Consider the following 21,722-nt stretch of genomic DNA (forward strand, 5'->3'; position numbering starts at 1 on the left):
GAAATAGTAATTCATCCCTTAAAACTGACATTGAATCAAATCCAACTATGCAGAAAGATTTTCCTCTGTGCCTGTTCCACCAGAGCACACGAAAGCCATTCAGCCAGACAGGTGGAGCAGAAATTATTTGAAGAGGGCCACACAACCTATAGAAGAATTTTGAGAGCAGCCTGCGCGCTGTGAAAACCCATCTCCAGAGGACTCCCCACACATCACAGTTGTTTATTCAAAATACCCGCACTGCCAATACTGAGTCATTTGAAATTCTGATCACAGTGAAAAAAATATAACAAACTGCTGGGCCAGCACAGAGTGTGGCAGCACGCCCGAAAAACCTGGCAATATCTAAGAGTATGTGGATGCCATTTTGGCAAATTATGTTTGCCATTTCTGAGAAATCCTGGGAAGCAGCCAGGCCTAACATAATAAAACAGCTGTGCTACAGTTACTGTTTCATAATGTCACAAACTGCTAGCAATATTTAGTAATAATAAGAACCCTGCCCTCAACTTGAGGAACAGCACCCGCAACTCCAAATGCTAAAAAAGGACAAACAAAACCTAACTTGAAAAAACTTTGTCTATTTACACGATTTGAGATTTCACTGATACTCTATGTGTTGCATTTAAACCAGTTATGGCTAGAAATCAATATATCATAAGACAGTCCAAAGGACTTGCACGCTTTTAAATTCACTTTAATACTTCATGTGATGCACGTATGTAGCCTTCTAAAATTCATTATTAAAACTTACTGAATTAAACCTTTCTTCAACACAAAAAATAATTTCACACTTCTGACACCTGTCCTGCACCTCTCATGGGCCATAGACAGAAAGCGTTCAACCTCTCATCAGAAAAGAAGTACCAAAATATTCTGAGTCTTAAACACAAGTGTAACCACCCAGCTATGACTGGCAGAACAGCTACTCCACACACACAGCAGTGTGTCTTCATAACATTAGTATTTATTTCCATTTAAACACACTTTTATTACAATTTCAGCAAGTCAAACACAGCTCATGGGCAATTAGCCAGAGTCCTGACAGAACACATAGCAGCCTCTCAACGGGCACAAGTGAGCTCCTGGATCAAAACAGGAGGAGAAAACAAATAAATGTGACACTAATGCTGGATGTGTATATTAGGAGTGCCCAAGTAAGCTACACTGGGTACTGCAAGCATAGCATCTATCACAACTTGAATAAAATGCTCCTCTTCCAAGTTCAGATTTTCAATTTCTAACAGAGAATTTTAGCAGTGGTCTAACCTTGCTGTCAGAACTAAGGGTAAAAGCCCAACAAAATTTAACAGGATTAGAGTTAGTTTATCAGCTTTAAAAAGCCTCAGTCAACAGATTCAGAATAACTTTGCCAATATAGTTTCCACATATTTTACTCTGTGAAGTATTTACCAGCACTTCCTCATGTAAAACACTTATTTTCTTGAAATTTGCTTTCCCAGCCTTATTCTTTTGCTTTTTTCCTTTCTTCTGGCTGAAACCCCAGTTCCCATTAACTCTAAATCAAATGTATGAACATTTGCAGTAAGAAGCCAATGCTGAAATATTACCTGGAACAAATATTATGCTATAAGAAAGAAATATTAACAGAAAGCCAGGAAGCGAGGACAGACTCCAACGGCAACATGAAACGTGCCCCCTTTTTCTCCCCTAACCAGCATGTGGAGGTTGGATCAACAGAGCAGTATTTTATAGTCAATTAACCAGTATCTGGAGGAGGCTTATACCAGACAATGGAAGAAAACTCATTAATATATAAACTACAGGAGGCCTTGGCCAGCCCAACTCCAACCGAGCTGTTCAGGTGGGTCCACTCCGCATTCATCACTTCTCCAGAGGGTTTTTGTCGAGGTTCAAAGAGACACCTTCAACTCTTATCCAACCAAAAACTGAAAAACCAGGTTAGGGTGCGTATCAGAGTCATCTGCTCCCACCTCAGCCCCTAGTGCCTCCAAATCTCCATTACCCGCCATGCTTCTGACCCTTCAGGCCTCGTCCATTGTGCAGCCAGTTCCCAGATCTTGTCCTGTCCACCCTTTCCCCACTCCAGACACCCCTTTCGTAACCTCGCCCTGCAAACCCACCTGAAACCCATTCCTGTCATATAAAGCAGCACTCATTAAAAACTGTCTCTCATTTTAATCACAGCAAATAACAGAAATAATCACACATGGCAAGTGCATACTGCATTAGTTCCTTCTTACCTCCCAAAGGAAAAAATATTTTTTCAAAACAGTCCAAAGATTCCAAGATGGAACAAGTATCAATATGGAGGAACAGAACTAAATCTTCCAGTAATAGATGCAATCTATTTCATCACCCATCAAAGCTTTAAAATATTAATTGCCCTATTTGTGTATTATGAGTTGAAAGTAAAGACAAACATTCCTCCCGGTTCTTGGCTTTTCACATTCCGAAACAAAGCCCAAAAGGGGAACAGAAAATTCATCCCTATGACCATTTGCTGGCACGTGGCTCTAGTACAGGAATCCCAAAAAAACCTAATCAGAGATAACTAAAGGTTTATATTTCAAGCAGATTACAAAAGTGCACTAGATATCTCTCGCAATACTCTTACTCAGAATTGAAACACTTAACAGAGAATTAGTCTTTGTTTAATTAAGTAAATTAATATTTGTAAGCAACGAAATTAAATTCACCTGAATTCCAGATTAGGTTTTCCACACACAAGTTTAATGCAATTTAATTAATCTATTTTAAAACATTAATTCAAAATAATTCTTCTGAGCAGTCCCTTGTAAACAAACCTATTTAGTGAAATATCTGATGGCTTTACAAAGTCACAGGGCATCATTCCAAGGTGTAGAATCAAAAACATCCAACAGCTTGTTAACATACAAAAACGTGCACAAAACATAAATCTTCTCTCTCATATTAATTAGCGAGGGTAAATATTGTATTTCAAATAAACAATTTCCAAAGCTCTAGTCTACATGGAGTGTTTAATTGAACTTCTCTGATTTGAGCAGCTAATCGCTGCTCTGGGTAATATTTCTCAGTGCTATTGATAAATGAAAAAACTTCTCTTGCAGTTCAATTTGCACGATGACAAAAATTTACTTCTGGTTGTACAAAAAAAAAGCTGAAGGATGCCATTTTACTTTGTCCAACCCAAAAGCCCCAAATGTTTTTCCTCTTCATTTCACTCTTCCTTTAAATTAATTAAGGCAAATTTTCAAATATGTCATTTCTGTTACAAACATTCTTTGTACAATGACTACTGGCCAATCAGCCCATTTTTCTGAGCCTGGTCCCACAGAAAGAACTGGGAAATCTTAATATGATTTGATACATTAACTTATTCACGGGTATTCCAAGGCTCAGAACCTGACAAGGCTCTTCTAGTCTTGCTCTGTGACTAGCAACATTTTTATAATCCTGAAGTCTGCCTCTTTCTCTCAGATAAAGTCACTTGGTCAGCTGGAACAGATCCTTCCTACACTAATTAATAATTCCCCAACAAGCCACATCAGTGCAAATGTTAATGCACTGTGACAGATGAGGAATAACAGAATTAAAATCTACAATTTAATAGCATGCAGAGTTAAATGTGCTGTAAATACGAGCGCTACCCTTAACACTCCAGCTCTCTGAAGCTGCAATCTATCAGAATACGGAATTGAAAACTGTTCTCAGAATAAGGATGGAAAAAAAAAACTTATACATCTTTATTTTTACTAAAAACTATAAAGGAACATAGCTTCCATCCTTATTTGCAATCCACCTTAAACGACAAGTAAAAACATTGTATTTTAAGTAAACTTCTTAGTAAAACCACACAAGTATTTCTGTTCAACAATTTAAAAAATTAGCATAACAATATACAGGCGTCTTTGGTTCAGCCAAAGACCAGGAGGAAAAAAAAAGTCTATCCTCCCAAAACATGACAGAAATATTCCTTATCAGTGAAAGCATGGACACCAGCCATAACATTCTGGAGACAGATCTCTAAAACAAAGATCACTCACAGAGATGCTCTGCTGATGGACTCCAGGACAAGTTCTTAAAATATAGATAGCGGGAGAAAAAAAGGAAACAGCTGCTCCAAGAATAAAAGATGGTGAAATTTTGGGGCAGTGCAAAATCTTCCAGGAAGGCAGAAATTCTCAAATATTGTTACAAAAGCTTACAGTATTATTAATGTTTTATTGTTTTGCTTCTAGAAATGTTGCCCTTTTTTTTAAATTATTCTACCTGGTAGAAGCTGTTTTGCTCGCATATCTTTTTCTAACCCTTCTAATACCCTGCTGCTGGCCATGACTTACAATAAACTAAACCAGAAACACCACTGTCCTGCTTCCCAGCCAAACACGTCGGGGCAGGAGCAATGAGTGCTGAGAGCATCACAGCCCCTGTAAAACACTCCTGCCACTGCCACAGCTTTGATATGGCAAAGATTCCCAAGTGAGCTCTGAGGGATATGTTAACATCCATTACAACTACATTTTCAGGTACTTAGACATGCAAAAAAGTCTTAATTTAATTTTACAGACATATAATCCCATTGAACTTAACAAGACTACCTGTACAAATTTGAAAAACCTCCCATACGGACTGGATGTACCTACGTGTTTGTAGACTCAGTGCCTTAAGGCAGAGGTCACCTTTCTGCATTGTGGTATAATTACTCAGGACACAGATCATTGTTGTTATGCACAATTTATACGGATGAAAACCAGCAAATCCAAACCAAGAACTGCCCAGACAGCAAATGCAGAACCAGATGTAGTCACGTTGTTTTATTGTCTTCATCCACTAGATGGAGAATCTTTACTGGTAACAGCTCAAAAAAAATCCTGCAAGTACCTAAATTCTAAGAACTTCCAGAATTAGTTTCATATTACATTTATATAAATGTCTTGGAGACGTTCTAACCATGCTTAGAGGATTTTTGAGATCAGTAGTCCATATGTCCTTTGAGCTTTGGGTAACTACTCCCATTTGAAGAGAGAAGTTACTACTTTAATAGCAATACAAACACCTGAACTTCATTTGGTGTGTGCTTTGTAAGACTCTCTTGCTTGGTGCCTGCCTTCCATTGATAGAAAGTTCAACTGGAAGGTTACAGGGCTAGAAAGTCCGAGTTTCCTCTTTGCAGGAAAGAGGCTTTGCCTCCCAGCGTTGTTCAGTCTCAACAAACACCCCAAGAACAGTATCCACTGTGACAAACGCTTGTCTCAAATTAAAAGGAAATTTGGTCAAAATGCTTTATTCTTACGTATTCAGCTTACCTAAACCAGAACCTTTGACAATAAAAAGGAATAACATCACTTATATTTCTTTTTTAGAATTCTATATTCTTCCTAGCAAGTGCACTGCTCATCTTCTATACACCAGAAAAACTTTCCCATCCAGCAATTCCAGGGGCACAAGGACAGACCCCAGGGTTGCCACAGGCTTCTACTATCAAAAAGCACCAGTCAACACAAAATACACAAGTAGTAAAATGCTTACTCAAATGTCTTCTAATAATTTACCTCCTGTAGCTATCTAGAAAAAGGGAACATTCAACCTCCTGAAACAGACCTTAGCACTGCTTTAGAATACATGAAAAATACTAATACTTAAAAATTCTTACCAAAAATACTTATGAGAATAAACTGAAGAGCATCATTTCAGTAGAAAAACGAAAAGTGAGCAGTTCTTCACATTCTGAAATACTTCCATGAGTACAGTCTGATCCTGTTTTGCCTTCTCCCTCCCTCCTCTAGGAAAAAAAAAGTCACTCCAGCTTTCAAGTTGAAAGACTATATATTGATAGGATGTTCAAGAGAGATGAGCTGGTACTTGTAACAGCCACATTGGTGTCCAAGGATTGGGGAGGGAAGGGGTGTGTAACTTCACAGCTGCTGTACATTCACACCATGGGGAGGAGAGAGCCATCCTTTTTTTACCATAAAATACAGGTGCTCCCATTTGCACAGGAAAATTTGAACTTAATGTATTTTTTTCCCATAAGTCAGGGTTTTACAAACCAGAAGCAGGATAAAATAATTCTGTTCAAAAGACAACATTACGAGTTATTTTATTTAAAGCCCCAAATGCAAAGGATTTTATGAAGTTAACCCTTTTGTGCACTTTTGCTTAAAGCCTCAACACGCAGTCTAACAAGTGGTAGGCAAAGCTAAGCATTTAACAGAGCTTTAAAAACCTAAAACTGCAAGGAAACAAGTGTTTGACATGACTTTAAAGACATTTTATTATTTTTACTTGAAAAAAATTACTTAGCCTTTTAATGAATATGTGAAAAACAGAAAACAAAATTACGTCAATAGTTAACAACTAAATATCAACTTTCAAACTAAAGGAAATGAAATCTGTGAAAAATATTTTATTGGCAAAGTTTAGCATACATAGACATTTTATTGTTCTAATTCTAACCATTAGCTTCACATTGTCTCCTCCTACAAGTAGCTCTTGAGGTTCTGCTCAGTTCACATAGTAGATGTCTGGACCAAGAGCTTCTGTGACAAAGAGAAACACCCATCTCTTCCTTTCCACATCAACGGAATGAGAGAGTCTTTACTAAGGAGCACCACAGCAATTTCAATTCAGGGCATTCTTCAGTGAAAGAGATGAAGACATTCACATTCAGGCAAAATAAAGGTATGGATTCTTCCCGCACCAACAGTGCTTTATGAGTTATGGGAAAAGCTCAAGATACAGACCAGGGACAACCTGTAGTCCTTGCAAATGTATGTTACTGTAATTAACGTGGAGCTGAACCCCACAACACACCACGACTCCTCACAAAACCAAAATAAACCCAGAAGGAGCACTTCTGGTTACAGGGAGCTACGAATACAAGCTCATCATTCTTCACCAAATCAGTCCAAACCAGCATAGAACATGTTGTACTGTGTTAAAAACAATACAGGCAGGAAATGCCTTTTTCAAACATATGCAGCAGAACATGTGCTGATGGGAACCTTTCAGCTGTGAACACTGACAATCAGCACTCACTATATTGCTACCATACTCTTAATGTTATTATTCAATTACTCTGAATGTTATTAATCAATTACTCCTTTAACAGAGCCCTAAAATTTAACACCTGCCCTGTAACCACACAACAACTTAAACATGGCTGGATATTTTGGACATAAAAGCCAGTTACAGTTACTGTTAATGTAAAACAGATTATAAATTACAAAACAAAGTTACAAAATATTTTCATGCTCTGAAGGAAACGGGATGTTTCCCAAATCCAAACTCAATCTTTTTAACTCTCTTCAAGGGCTTTTCATGTATTATTGAAAACTGAACTACCATGATTAAATGCCAAGATATCATTTAATGTATGGAATAAGGCTCACAGTTTCAGAATAAAATTGTTATTCTGGTCATTTTCTATGGGCAAACATTTTAAACATATAATAATACTAACAGGAAAAACCCATTGTTTCAGGAGACACTGCTACGAAATTATTAAGACAAAAGGGGGTTTTGTTGAGTTTTTTGTTTCTTAAGATCTTGCTTGATTACTCAAAATTCTACAAATTTTATGTTTGCTTCTTGAAAGCCGGACATCAACACAGCACTGCACCTAAGGTACCTCACATAGAAGGTGGAAAATGTAGCAAAAAAAGGTTCCAAACTCATATTTTATGACAACGTGAAAGCTGCTTCCACTGAAGCAAGCACTCAGCTGCTAATACCCACCCAAACTTGTTTACTTAAAAAAAAAAAACAAAAAAAACCACAAAACACCTTCCCTTGAGAGGTCTAAAAATAAACTGATACATAAACTATATGTCCCATGGCAGGATAAAATTACTATATTTGGTTAAATACACAACTTCCCACTGTAGAAAGATTAAAAAAAAAAAATATCAAAGGGCAGCACTTGAATTGCAAATAAGGAAAGAGAGAAAACCGAGTGTGTGTCGTTAAACACATCACTAATCTGAAGAGAGCAGAAAATGCCACCCCGAGATGGATGTGAAAGCCCCTTGTGATGACTCAATGAGCACACACACAAAACGGCACCTCCGGAGGCTGTTTTTTCACCCCCTCTTTGTACGGATGAGAAAAGAACCGGCCGCTTTCCACCCGCTACCTGCGAGCAAGGGAGGGGGCGCAGCCAATGTCACCAGTGTCACCAAACACTGACACTCTCCTACGACACGGGGGGACCGAGTGCGCCCAGCGCTCCCCTCCCAACCCAGCCTGCGCTGCAGAACCTGCCCCGTCCTGGGGGTAGAGAGGGACACGGGGACACTGTCCCGGCCCCGACCGCCACCTCAACCGCCGCAGAGCTGAGGGAAAGCGACGGGGCAGCGCTGAGGAGCCGCAGATGGGGGGCACACCCCTCCTCAGGCCTGGGTGCGGGGAACGCAGCCGGGGAGCGATGCGGGGAACAGCAGTCCCCCCGGAGGGCCCAGCTCCGGCGGCGGGAGGAGGCGAGGCCCCGGTCGCCCCTCGCCGCCCCGTCAGGATGAGGGGGCCCGCGGCCCCCCTGCCTCGGCCCCTCCCTGGAGCCGCCGCCTCGCGGCCCGTGTGCTCGGGCAGCGCTGTGAGGAGCGGGCGGGCTGTGAGGGCCGAGGCTCACCGCCCGGCGTCAGGCCCCCCGGGAGCTCAGCCCCAGCCGTCCGGCCGCGGGGCGCCGCGGTTACCGTGTGCGGTGCCGAATTCTCGTGGTGTTTGTCGAGCGGCTGCGATAATGGCGTCCTTCCTCGCGAGAGATCTCCGTCTCCGCAGCGCGCAGGCGCCACCGCGCTGCGCCCGCTCGGCCCCCGCCCGCCCCGAGCGTCCGCGCAGCCGCACGGCAACCGCGGCCCCGCGGCCGCCCCTTCACCGCCGCGCCGCCGGCTGAGACTACAACTCCCAGAGGGCAGCGCGGCGGCTCTTCGGCACCGCCCCCGCCGAGCAGGCCGGGACCTGTAGTACCCGAGCCCGGCGCGGTGCATGCCGGGAACTGTAGTCACTGAACCCCAGAATGTGAGGGGTTGGAAGGGACCTCGAAAGCTCATCCAGTGCAATCCCCCCGCCGGTGCCCTGCGTCCTTCTGGAACTGAGGGGCCCAGAACTGGACACAATATTCCAGGTGTGGTCTCCCCAGGGCAGAGCAGAGGGGCAGGAGAACCTCTCTGCCCTACTGACCACCCCCTTCTAATCCACCCCAGGTACCATTGGCCTTCCTGGCCACAAGGGCCCAGTGCTGGCTCACTAGTGCTAGTCCGCACTGCGCACCTCACACACGGCACCCCCCGCACACACGCGCTGCACCCACACAATGTCCCCTCTTTTCCTCTCCCTTTCACCCTAAGGTGCGCACCCAGCGCTGCCACCACCCTGAGGGCTCCACAAACCCTCTAGGACACAATAGGGTCTTGTGGTGCACCCCAGGATCTGCCAGGATTTTGGGTGATGCAGCCACGTTTTGTGTTGGTGTCCTGCAGCCTGCGATCACGGGCAATTCCATCTCTGACAGCATCTCCGGGCTGCTGCAAACTCCAGTGTCATATCTCTTCTTTAATAAGTGTCTCCAGACCTGCCAGGTGATGTAGCCACGGGGTTTGGCCAGAAGAGCTGTCAGCAAGAGGATTAAATATATTCACACCTCTAGAGCTGCCTTTGTGCACTGACATGTTCCCTTTTCCTACTCCTTCTTCTGGTCCCTCCATTAAATTTCTTCCTGTTCAAATGGCTCCTGCACACTTGCATCTCTGAAATGGGATTATCTCAATTTGAGCTGTCATATTAAGGAGAAAAATGTCACCATGCTCGGAACGCAGCTGAGGAACAGGCAGCAAGTGGGAAATTGCGAAATTAGCTCATCAGACTGATGCTTCTGTTGCTTTGCTCCTGCGTTTGGTGTGAGAACAGAATGACTGGGCGAAGGTGGAAAACCTTCTGTTCACCTTCTGGGAACGAGAAAAATATGCAAAAGCACAAAATGAAGCACAGAGGAAGCATGCACGTAGCTCTGAAAGAAGACAAAGATTAGATTATTTTACTATAGCCTTATATATCACAGTGTTGCCTGAACAAGATCATCAGCATACTTCATTTTTCAGCTTCAGCTGTAGCTTTTTCATGTTCAAACTTAAGGTGTCCAATGCAGGACTTTTGTACCTGTATGGAATTAAACAGTGTACGTCACAAAGGCTCCAGTTTCTAAAGTGTTTCAGACCCCAAGGGACCAGCAATTCCTCCTGGTCATCTATGTGAGAGTTACAGAGTCAGAGAACAGGACATAAGAAGTTTAATGTTTCAGGCAGGGAAATTTATGCTGACAGAGGCACAAGTGTCTTGTCTTCCTTCAACAGTGCTCATAATGACTTCTCATGAAGGTGTTTTCAGTATTAGAGTTATCATGAGCCTGGGAATTAACAGCTGGTGGGTTAGGAAAACCCTTGCTTCTGCTTCCAGATTTGTAACTGTTCGGCTGAGTCTGTTAATTTATTTATTTATTGTGTTCTCTTCCTTCGCAAGCAGATTAGGAAGATCAAAGGTTAAACTGCTTACAAACTGACTTTTCACATAGGATTATTTCACGCTTTGCTGCACAGATTTGCCCTGCAACAGGTTTGCCAAACAGTTGCTGCTGCACTCAAGCAATTGCCAGGTCTCAGCTAAATTGATGTAAATCTCAGTGTAGCTGCTGTGGAAAGTTGCTAATAAAAGCCTTTGCCATCATAGACCAAATCTGACGTAAAACCTGTCCTGTCTTCTCATCAGTACATTCCCTCCCAGAGAAAATTAACTCATGTTCTCCTGAGGATGCGAGATCCTGCTCCTCTCTGTATGGTCAGTAAATCATTTCTCTGCTAAAACAACATAAACCAGAAAAAAATTGCATTGTCATAAACCAGTTACACTATTTGCCTGTAGTCATCAAATTAACTCCAGGAAATAACTGGTAGAATCCAACTGATGTCTACATCTTTGAGCAGAGATAGCAACATAAGAAAAAATAATACAGCAATTTCTCACTAACAGTCAAGACCTACTTTGTGCTTATATGAGAAAGCCCAGATTTGGGGTTTAGTCTTTAATTTACAGTACCAACACACAAATGACTTACCTAAGGATAATTGTCTCCTGTGCTTCACAACCTCTCAAGCTTTATGAGCTTTCAAAAATATGCTCATCTGAATATTTCTGCAATAATATAATGAAATGCAGTGTAAGTCCCCCTTTAGTGAACAAAGGCTTCACTTGGCCATGGGTGCAGAGATTGCCCGTGAACAAGCACTAGGAAGACGTTGATAACACTGTTGTATTCTGATTTAAACCATGGTAACTTGCTCAAGTGCCTGCGTCAAATCCATTCTTATTTTCTTCCCCCCTTATAAAAATGAGTAAGAACTTCAAGGTGCTAATACATCAATTTCATTTTTTTAATTTTATAGAAGAAAGTACATTTTATTGTGTTATTCTGTTGTCCCACATAAAATAACAAGATGTTTCTTTGTTGTTTTATTTCCTCACCTTTTTCATCCTCTTTTTTTAGTCTCTTCTCTTGCATTTTATGTATGTGCTAACTTTTTTCTGTCATGTTATGAAGAATCATTGGGTTCCAGGAAATATCTAGCTTATTTTACTGTTGTATCAGCATTCATTTGCTATTGTTTCCTAAGGAAGCTGCTGCTTCCACGTGTTTTGTGTGGATCAAGAGAGATTGGTATCTCATTCATTGGTTTCCTTTTTTTTTTGTTAGGAAAAAAAAACTTACCATAGCATCAAAGGTAAAAAATTAACACACTGTGCACACAATTTTGCAGCTGCATCAGCGGCAGGAAGACAAAGGTTGCCAAACAAAGCATTTGTTTAAACAAGTGACAGGCATTCATAATTATACTCGCTGCCGAGCATGAGAATATAGAAACAAAGGCACGAAGAACACAGATGATGTGATCAGGTCACAGAAGAAACTCCAGAATATTTGTTGTAAGAACTCTGTAGGAATAATTTTATTTCCTGTGGATAAAATCTTTGTTCACATCCTATGCTATTAAAACAAAAAGGGTACTTGAAGTTCTGATTCCGTGTCTATTTGAGTTACTTTATTTATTTTCTATATAACTCTCATAACTGGACAGGGACATAAACACATCCTTGTGATCACAGCACGCACTATCTTGTGACATAGTGATGCTTAATTAAAAGTTACATAAAATACGTTCTGTAAACAACAGTAATGTCCATGCTATTTGTAAACTTGCTGTAGCATTTCCCCTTTTATCGAGAGAAAACTTTTCTGCTGTTGAAATCTGTTGCCAGGTTTCCTCCCATGAGTACAAACGTCCTCATCACTTCCTTTTCAGACACCATCTCCATTTTCAATTCTCTCAGAACCGTTCTTCGATTTTTATTACACAAAACAGGTCAGGGTCAAGTGGGTTTTGCTCCTGTATCTCCTTCAACCAGCGCTACAATATAGGGCAAGACACAGACATTCTCTGTTCTGACTCTGATCTCACTTCTGGTTTATGCTGGGTAAACCCCATTTTATTCAATGAAGATACTTTTAATTTTCATGAATGAGAATGGAAGAAAAGGCCTTAAATTCCCATAGCAGACAGAAAAACATCGTTACATGTTTGGTCATCCAGCTGGTCAAAGTTTGCGGTCTTGTAAGGTCATTTTGCCAATCTGAGAAATGAGGTGAGGAGGGTCAGGCATGATTTATTTACATGTTGTTCCATCTCCCTGTAAAACATCATGGGGGATAAAAAAACAAAAAAAAAAAGATGGCAGGCTATTCCCCTTCTCAGAAATTTGCCATTCTAACAAGCTCTGCATTTGCACTTTGCCCAGCGCTGATCTTCCCAGGATCACGCTCACAGCTGCTCCCACTGCCCTTTTACCTCTTTGACGCGGCCGATACCTTTGCCCGGCATTTGCTGGTTTGTCCGGATTTGCTCAGGTTTGTCACAGACCATGTTGACTTGGTCAGGTACCATTATCATAATCATCAGTGTTTCTTAATCCACTGAGATTACCAAAAGCCTGAAGGGGTGCTCATCACACTTACTGATTTTAGAGGATTTTATCCTTTTCTCCAGACTGAGAACTGCTTTTTCATTCAGTGTGTAGTCCCCACCTTCACATATTTTGAGAAGTCCAGATACAAAATGTATAGCAGCAATGCAGGAGCTTGATTTTGCAGTTCTTCCACAGAACCACTTTGCTGACAATGATTTGCTCTTAGATATTCTGAAGCAGGCAGCTGAGAGACTCTCAGCATTAAGAGACTCTCCTAAATAGTAGGTTTTGGAATAGTAAATAGCACAGATAAGCCACTTTAGGACACTAAAGAGGATTCCCTGAGCCTGAGCCTTGAACTTACACCTCATGTGATAAACATTATCAAGGAAATAAGTTCTTAATTCAAAACACTGCCATTTGTTAAGTAAAACAAACAAAACTCTATTGAAGAATATTTCACAGATAAGAGAGTTATTAAAGGCCCCACAAAATTATGCTTTTGCCCTGTCATGACCCTGAGGGCACTAACAAGCTGAGAAGCTTCACCTGCAGCCCCCAACCTCAGCCCTGCCCATGGGCCAGGAGCATATTTAAGCCCACCCCTGGGCCCATAAGTGTTGTTGGGCTTGTTGTCTTCAGGTTTGTCTTTGTGATGGACTTTTGCCCTGTTTCCTTTTGTTCCTTTCTGAGCTCACTGCTTTGTTGCTTGCTGGGTTTGGGACTGTTGGGGTACCCTTTCAGCAGGGGTGCACAGCGTCTGCGGGTGACACTCAGCTGGTGAGGATACTGCCTGTGTTGGGGACATCTTTGGCTCCCCGTCCTCAGAGAGCAACTGGCCTGTGCTGCTCCCTGACGTACCCATGAGCCCTTTCCTAATGGCTCTTTATCTTCTTCTGCAATGTTATGAAAAGTCTTTAGAAAATTGGTTGCTTGGCCCAAGAAACTACAGCTCTAATTTGGAAGCCTGTGCCACTTACATGGATTCCAGGTATGGTAGGAACAGTGAATGTCTTGAAGAAAGTTACAGGATGGGCTTTCTATATGTATCTTTCACTTAACAAAGCTATTGGATTGCATGTGGGAATAATAAGAGTGTAACATTGTTCATGCTTTCATCCCTAAGAAACATAGGTCAGGAAAACTTCTCAATGTGCTCCCCCTTTTGCCCCCACAAAACAAAACACCCACTTCAACAGGGTCAAAGTGGTATGTGAGTGGGAGGAGTAATTATGGTTCCTTGTGTCTCTTCCTATTTCTAGTCTATATACAACATTATTTCTCTCATGGGACATTTAAGAGTTCAGAAGAACAAATTTCCCACCTTGAGGCTGTGATGGCACTGTGTTGTGAGCTAAGGAACTTGGCTGCAGGTGGCTGCTCCTCTTCCTGTTCTCCTGGGCAAACCTTGTGTATCTACCAGATTTCTGCGAATTCCTTAGTTTGAGTAATCACCAGTTCTCAGAATTGCAGCTGTTAATGACAGCAACTCATAGCTATCAGTATTCAAATATACAACTATTTAAATTCAAAGAATGCATGCATGCAGAAATGATAAGAAACCTCACAGACAAAAGAGTGGTTTCTGTAACCCCTTAGTCTTCTTGGAGCCAGCTGAGAAAGAACCTGGAAAGCACATGTAGAATAATCATCAACCAGCCGGCCCTCCAACAAAATATAGAGCCAATGGAGAAGCCACTCCAGGGACAAGTTGAAAATTAACTACTTGGTTTGCTTCCCCTCACCAACCAGGAAAGGGAGCTCTCACATTTTTTATAAATAGCTCTGGAGACCCCTCAGTTGTCTTGAAGCTGTATATCCACAGGGTTTTTTTTTCTCCCCTCTGACTTGACAGGTTGCTAGAGTCTGGAAAGCTCCTCTCAAGATTTTAAGTGCCAAGGTGATAGCAATGAATGGTGTGAAGGCAAAAACCCTGGCGCATTTGTACAAGCAGCTGAAAACTCTGTGGAGGCCAGTGGCAGCGCCAGCGCGACTCTGCAGCCTGGCTGCCTGCACGCGGAAAAACAGGAATGATGCATGTAAGTGGCTTTAATTTTGTCAAAATGGTACCAGATACCTGCATAGGAGAGATGCAGAGGGACAAAGTCAACAAATGTTAAGTGTTGCTCTTCTTTCTTATTTGTCAGCTAACCAAAAAGGGAAATTTGAGAATGTGGCTGAAAGATTAGAGAGTGAATAGAATGAGAGAAACTAGAGATAGAAATACCACATTGAATTGTATGATTTATGTCCGTGCACAGGATTAAAGCATTGTTACTTCTGCTGTGTCAGCAGTATTGAGTTGTTTGTGATTGTCACTTTTAACTACAAGGAATAAACAGACTATAAAACCAAAACCTTTCAAACGTGGTGTATAGGAGATCTACAATTAATCACTTCCTAAGATGCAGGATGCTACTGGGAGATGTCAAATATCTAGTTATTTTAAATACTGATTAACTTATCTACAAATAAGATCAGGCCAGCCCAAGATTGAGTGTCTACTCGCTTGTGTGCAGATGTCAGCTGGAGCAATAGTATAGAAATATTTTTACATCTAGGAAATCCTTTTGCTTCCCATCTTTTTCTCTGTAAATGGATGCAGCTTAGTAACTTTTCCCAAAGAACAGCCACATCCTTCCTTGAATACTGAGATGTGATTCCATTTTACTTAGATTACCAAACCACAAATTTTGTATTTACATAACTGATAAAAAACCAGCTGATTTTGTAACAGATACAAAACAAAGCAGAATGGAGACAAGCACAAGGCTTTGTTTATATTGAAAGCTGTAAGAAATACTCAGTAACTTTAAGTGTTTCATAGCACTGCACTTGTAAATGTATTTTTGAAGATGATGCCAAAGTACTTTCTGCCACTGAGTGACTAGAATTTCAAAGAACCTGGTAGAGTAGCTGCCAAGTGCAATGTGCACTGTTGTATATTCCTAGACATGGAAGCTTTGTGTAACATATAGCACGCAAGCTTCCCTGTCACTCAGCACAGCAGAAATAATTCAGAGCACTCTTTATAAAGATACAGTGTTTGCAGTATTTTTCTGAGTTCTTAGTCTAAATTTTCTTTTTTTTTTCTTTTTTCTTTTTTTTTTTTTCCTCTGCTACTCAGAATAGAAGATGTGAATTGTATTCCAAAAGCTTAGCACAGAATGGGTCCTTCAATCCGGTAGCAGAACTTGTTAACACAGCTCTTCGCCTTCTTTTTTTAAAAGGTGCCTTTTAAATGTATAGAGGATGCCTAATTCCAGAAGCAAGATTAGCATTGAATTGTTTCAGTAGTGAAATGATCACAAGAAAGAGCCTAATTCCTAGTGCGTAATTTAAATGAGTCACATATGCATCCGCAACGGTGTTTGTCCCTTTTCTGACCTGTGTAGAGTTTTCTCAGTACAGCTCAAGTCTTTTTACTTTTACTTCCTTCCCTGCCAGTTTTTTTTTTTTACAAGCATGCTCAGAAACTTTTTTTCCCATTAAAATAAGGAGAAAAAAATATTGTTCATCTATTCAAAGAAAAGCACTACAGTAACGTTTATAAAAACGATGATTCAGCCTTATAAAATAGTGTTTATTCCAACGAATTCATATTAATTAGTTTGTATGACACAACAAGGATTTGTGCAAATGAGAGAACTACTTCTAACAGTCACGAGCAATGTACTTTATCTGCAATTTATCAGCAAACTTCTCCAATGTTGCAGACTGAACAGCTAAAATCAAACCTGTGCCAGTAACTGTAACGTTTGGGCTCCCACAACGCTGCTCATTTTGTGCAGTGACATGAATTACGGCTTCAGAGGTGGAATCCAGAGAATCCACTGTAATTGTGGTTAAAAAGTTCTGGCATTATTCTGTGGTTTTATTCATTATTTTTTTATTACTTATTCATTGTTTTTATATTTGAAGGCATAAACTAAGAATGCAAGTGAATATTCATTGCAAGTCCAAGGACTTGCAATTTCAGAAGCCGCACAGACAACATAAATCAACATCCTTCATTAAGAAAGTCATGAAATCCACTAATCAGCAGCACAGAATCCCTCTACACAGTTGCTAATTCTTTTGCTTGTTCATTATTACTATACCACAAAACTTTACGGCCTATAGTATTAAAAACTTCAGGAATGGAACATATTACAGTTCAGTGTTATGTTTCTGTTTCAGGAAAGTATTATTATAGGAAGATGATTTGAAACTGTTCAGTGGAGTAAGAAGGTGGAGAAAAGCTTGAGATCTCTGGATCTCCACGTGTGATGGAGAAAATAATTATTCTATGGTTACCCACGGTTAATCAGTTTTGAGTAAGGAGTTAAATGGTGCCATATTTTTTGCTGTGGACGCTTGTCCATGGGGAACTGTACTGAGAAACCGAAACTCACTTAAGGGTAACAAGCATTCCAGGAAGAGATAACACAAGGCTGTTCCATCATAAAGACCGTTGCTGATTAAATCAATTACAATTGCTACCTATCTCTTTTTAAATCAATTACAATTGCTACCTATCTCTTTTTACTCTCATTCCTCGTTCCAATTTAAGACAGTTGCTATTTATTACTTAAATCTTTCTGCTCCATGACATTCATGCAGGAAATGCCAAACCAAACCGACGCAGGAAAGCGCTATCTTTGGAATGCTGGTTTTGGCTGTCAGTGGATAGACATTAGTTCTGCAGCCGCCAGCTGGGGGGTTCCTCTATCTGGTAGCTCGACCCTGTGCACAACGTGCGTTTCAAGCAAAAAGCACAGTCAGTTAAATTCTGCTATTCCCAGCTGACAGTGCGAGCAGCCCTTTCAATGACAAAAACTTCAAAGAAATGGTAAAATTGGACTAGTGAGCTCTTAGGTAATGTCTTCAAAGTAAAGTTAATTGTTCTCCCAAACTTCAACTCTTATCTTTCTCCCTTCGTGCTTTCTGCCTACAGAACTGGTCTTTCCCCCAGCTGGGTCTGTCACTTGGCAGGTAACTCAGACATTTGCTATGAGGACACAGGTTAAATAATCCAAAGGCTGACACCTCCCAGTGCCTTTTCTGGATTCCCTTTATGTCCCCACAAGGATAAAGGTATTTTTCTATAATTCACTGGAACTGTAGAAACATTGCTGAGAATCATGGCATACATGTAAAAACTTCTAGTGAACTACTGCAATACATGTCTGAACGAAACTCTGTAGTATCTTGCACGAATACATGGGGGCTGTGGTTTCAGATCCCTTTTATAGAATCATAGAACCATTTTTAATACAATACAGAGGGAGTAGCTGGAAATGCTCTTCATAGTGATTTTTAACCTATGGAGTATTCCCTCACCCTAGTAATTATTGCCAGAGCAGACCTGAATGGCTTATTTTCCTTATCTTCCTTATCTTTCCTTATATCCTTAGCTACAAGAAAAGCAAAATCCTTCAAGTTTTTGTTTGTTTGTTTTAAGAATTGTACAATGCAGACACAATCCAGGTGTGCCATCTCCAGGACTGCATGCACAATTGCAGTAACTACACAAGTTGCTCAGGAGGAATCTTCTAAACTCTTTCCATGCAGAGTTACTAAGCCTGCATGCATAATGTTAGCAAACGTTTTTATACAGAAAAGATAAAGCCTCTGTTTGCTTTCCCTTGCCAACTGGAATTACCTCCTCCTTATCTGGACTCAGCCTCAGCCACTGGCTTCTCATCCAGGCTCCTATCTCAGCCAAACATTCTGGAAGCAGAGAAAAGCTCAGCGTTTCACAATCTGTTGCTGCTTTCCTGTTGAGCTTAGAGTGCTCTGTTAGTTACATCCGTTTGATAAAAAGCACTGGACGCTTCATCAATAAACTGGCCGACATCACAGTCCAAATCTGACATCAATTCAGCAGAACCTTCGACACCTTGTCACAATGTACCTCGGCCAACCATCATTGTTATCCTCCCGAATCTTGATTCCTACTAAAAAAGCTTCAAAGAAATCAACCTATCTTGGACTTCCTCTGTAATATTCAATCCAAGTGGCTGAAGCAGAACCATGGTCCTAAGTTTAAAATGGTTCTTTATTGAGTTTCACTTATGTTCATTTTTATTTTTCTAATTGGAATGTGTTGCTATAGAAATCACCGCTGTACAACTTGGGACAAAACCACATTTCCTTCAAGCGGGTGGGGTTTCTCAGCCATCCCACCACTCTATCCTCCCCGTTTCGCTTCAGACCTGGGTGAACCTTGAAAGTCCCTCTGTAAACAAATCAAAGTGCTTTATTCAACAGGTCTTTTTTTCTTTTTAAAGATTAAACTCGTAAAGACTGAAATCCACTGAAGCTGAGTCATTTTACTCCTCGTTCTTACTTGACAACCACCTGAATTCATTTCCTTACTCTTCTAATTTTTGTAACCCATATGTTAGAACTCTGTCCTCCCTAGGATACTTAAAGGGACTTTAGAAATGAAACATTGGAAAACATTTTGTCTTTTTCAATCGAGTTTACAACAGTGTCAGTTGGCAGTAAATCCTTTAATTTAACTGCAAGAAGCCTCCAAATACTATAAAATTAAATGGAGCATCGCTCTGTCTGTCTGGAAGGTTTTAGCAAAATAAATCAAGCACAGATGAGGTTGGTTTATGGCAGATCTCTCTTCAAGGGTGACTCACATCTTGGTCATGCTTGTTATTTTACAATGTTTACTATAATTGTTCTGCCGGTACCATAGAGATGCATGTAGCAAAGCTAAATAATAAACTAGACTCTTCCTCAGTGAGCTGATAGTAAATGAGGCATGCATAAAGCAAAGGGTGCAAACTGCATGTTACCTTAATTATCACCTTTGTTGTTGTGGGGTTTTGTTTTTGTTTTTTTTGTTTTGTTTTAATTTTGCACATTTGAAAACAGCCTCAGTAGATGAGGTTTCTATTTCTCTTTCCACACGGATTTTGCATCACTAACTCACCCAGTAAGCCAATATTCGGATTTCCGATTGTGGTGTTCCCTATACACACAAACCACTCTGAGTTCAGGAACAAGAGAGAGCATAGCTGAAACCTCCCAGATAGCCCAGAAATGTAACCATTTTGGAAAAAAACACGAGAACAACAGAGATAATGTAATTCTGGCTGCTGCTGTTCTCCCTAGCTCGCTGCATCCAAGCAACGTCTCTCTTGCATAAACCTCCATCTCTAGCTGGGACACAGCCAAGGAGAAATTCTCTGTCTGGAATGGTCCAGCAAATAAGATTTTGGCCTCACTGGCCAAGTGCTGGGAACAAGATTTAGGCCTTACGTTTCCTTTGTGCTGGTAGTTTTTGCCTTTTTGTCTGCAGTTTCCAAAACAAACTGTGTCACTGCTCATATTTTGAAGAGTTTTCTTTAACTCCCTAGAAAAGTTGTTTTTTGTTTTTTTGGTTTTTTGTTTTTTAATTAAACCTAAAGTTTTACTGAAATTTATGCTCAGTAAGAAATAGCATGTGCACACAAACCAGGAACAGATTCTCTGAGTGATTCAGAAAGGAAACAAAACTGTGGTAGATAAAAATTATTTCTCTTTAGTTTTGCGCTCAAACAGCCCATCATTTCCGACAGCCTACACCATAAGAAATCTCCTTTGGTTGTGCTGTTCAACCCACAAGAAATGACTCATTCTCTTCTACATAGTTGCTCTATAACAAACTTCACATTTTCAAAATGTTTCAGGATCAAATCATTAAAAAGCTTCATAAAGTTTGGTCATCTTAATGCCACAGTGTGAAGCAGTGGAGTTTGAGGCTTTTTTTTTTTCCCAATTGCTTTTAGCATACATAAAAGTAATAGTTGCACAGAAACCAGGTTATGCTCTGCAACAGTAAGCATCTATGTATACATTAGTTAATTTAGTAGATGCGACTTCTAAACTGCCAAAGGTTATCTGTTGTACTTAGAGGAAGTCACAGAAGAATGGATCATGAAGGAATGACAACCTTGTTTTGTCACTAGATGAGAATAAAACCCAGTATCTCTTATGCTCAACATTGAAATATTTGAAGCTATGTCTGAGCTGCCTGCTGCCATTAAGCATGAATCTTCTATGGGCTGTCTTTGTGACCAGGAACTACCTGTTACTCTGAAATATCTTCAGCAACAGCCACATCTGACGTGGTAAATACAGTTGTGTAACTGTGATCAATAGGCTACTAAACTATGATTAAGCCTGAATGAATAATGATGTTTATGGGCAGAAACTGTTTTCAATTTTATCAAGTGCCTATCTCTTCTTCTTAAGATACAGGATGCTGTATGTTGAGAATAGTAAGGTTAGCCATACTGAAAAACACTGAGTCAAATCAAGAATTCATTATATTTGCAGTTGAATCTGACTACACAAAAAAGGAAGGCATTTTGGGGGGATAGGGGAAAGTAAAATGAAATTTAAACCCAGGTTTAACAACCTAAGCTCGCATGTTTTTTATCGTCTTTGCACATCTCCCGATGACCTGTTTTCTGATCATGTAGCCACTCCAAGCAAATCACTTGGCCAGATTTCAACCTCCTCTTATTCAACTCAGGAGTACTTTAAGTACGTTACACTATGAATGCAATGGAAACTTCTTACACAATATTGTAAACTGTAGCAAGCTCTTTTTGGTTGGCTTGAGTATCTAGTCTTGTCTCCATTTCAGTAAAACATTCTCAATGCTATGTCAGATTCCTCATGAAAATTTGAAAATACTCTCCTTAACACAATTAAAAATCTCCAAAAGGTAAATGCAGATTTGTAAAATGATTTTAAGAGCG

General features: G+C 40.6%; 1 protein-coding gene across 2 annotated transcripts in view; it reads right to left on the reverse strand.

The window, feature by feature from the left end:
- Positions 1-8,742, reverse strand: part of BANP (BTG3 associated nuclear protein) — a 130,735-nt gene extending 121,993 nt beyond the window's left edge. For both annotated transcript variants that reach the window (XM_080352216.1, XM_080352215.1), the window contains exon 1: positions 8,658-8,742. The gene's annotated coding sequence lies outside the window, so the exon portion shown is untranslated. The remainder of the gene's footprint in view (positions 1-8,657) is intronic.
- Positions 8,743-21,722: the final 12,980 nt, after the last annotated feature.

Source organism: Nesoenas mayeri (genome assembly GCF_963082525.1).
Source record: "Nesoenas mayeri genome assembly, chromosome: 12".
NCBI classification, from domain to species: Eukaryota; Metazoa; Chordata; class Aves; order Columbiformes; family Columbidae; genus Nesoenas; species Nesoenas mayeri.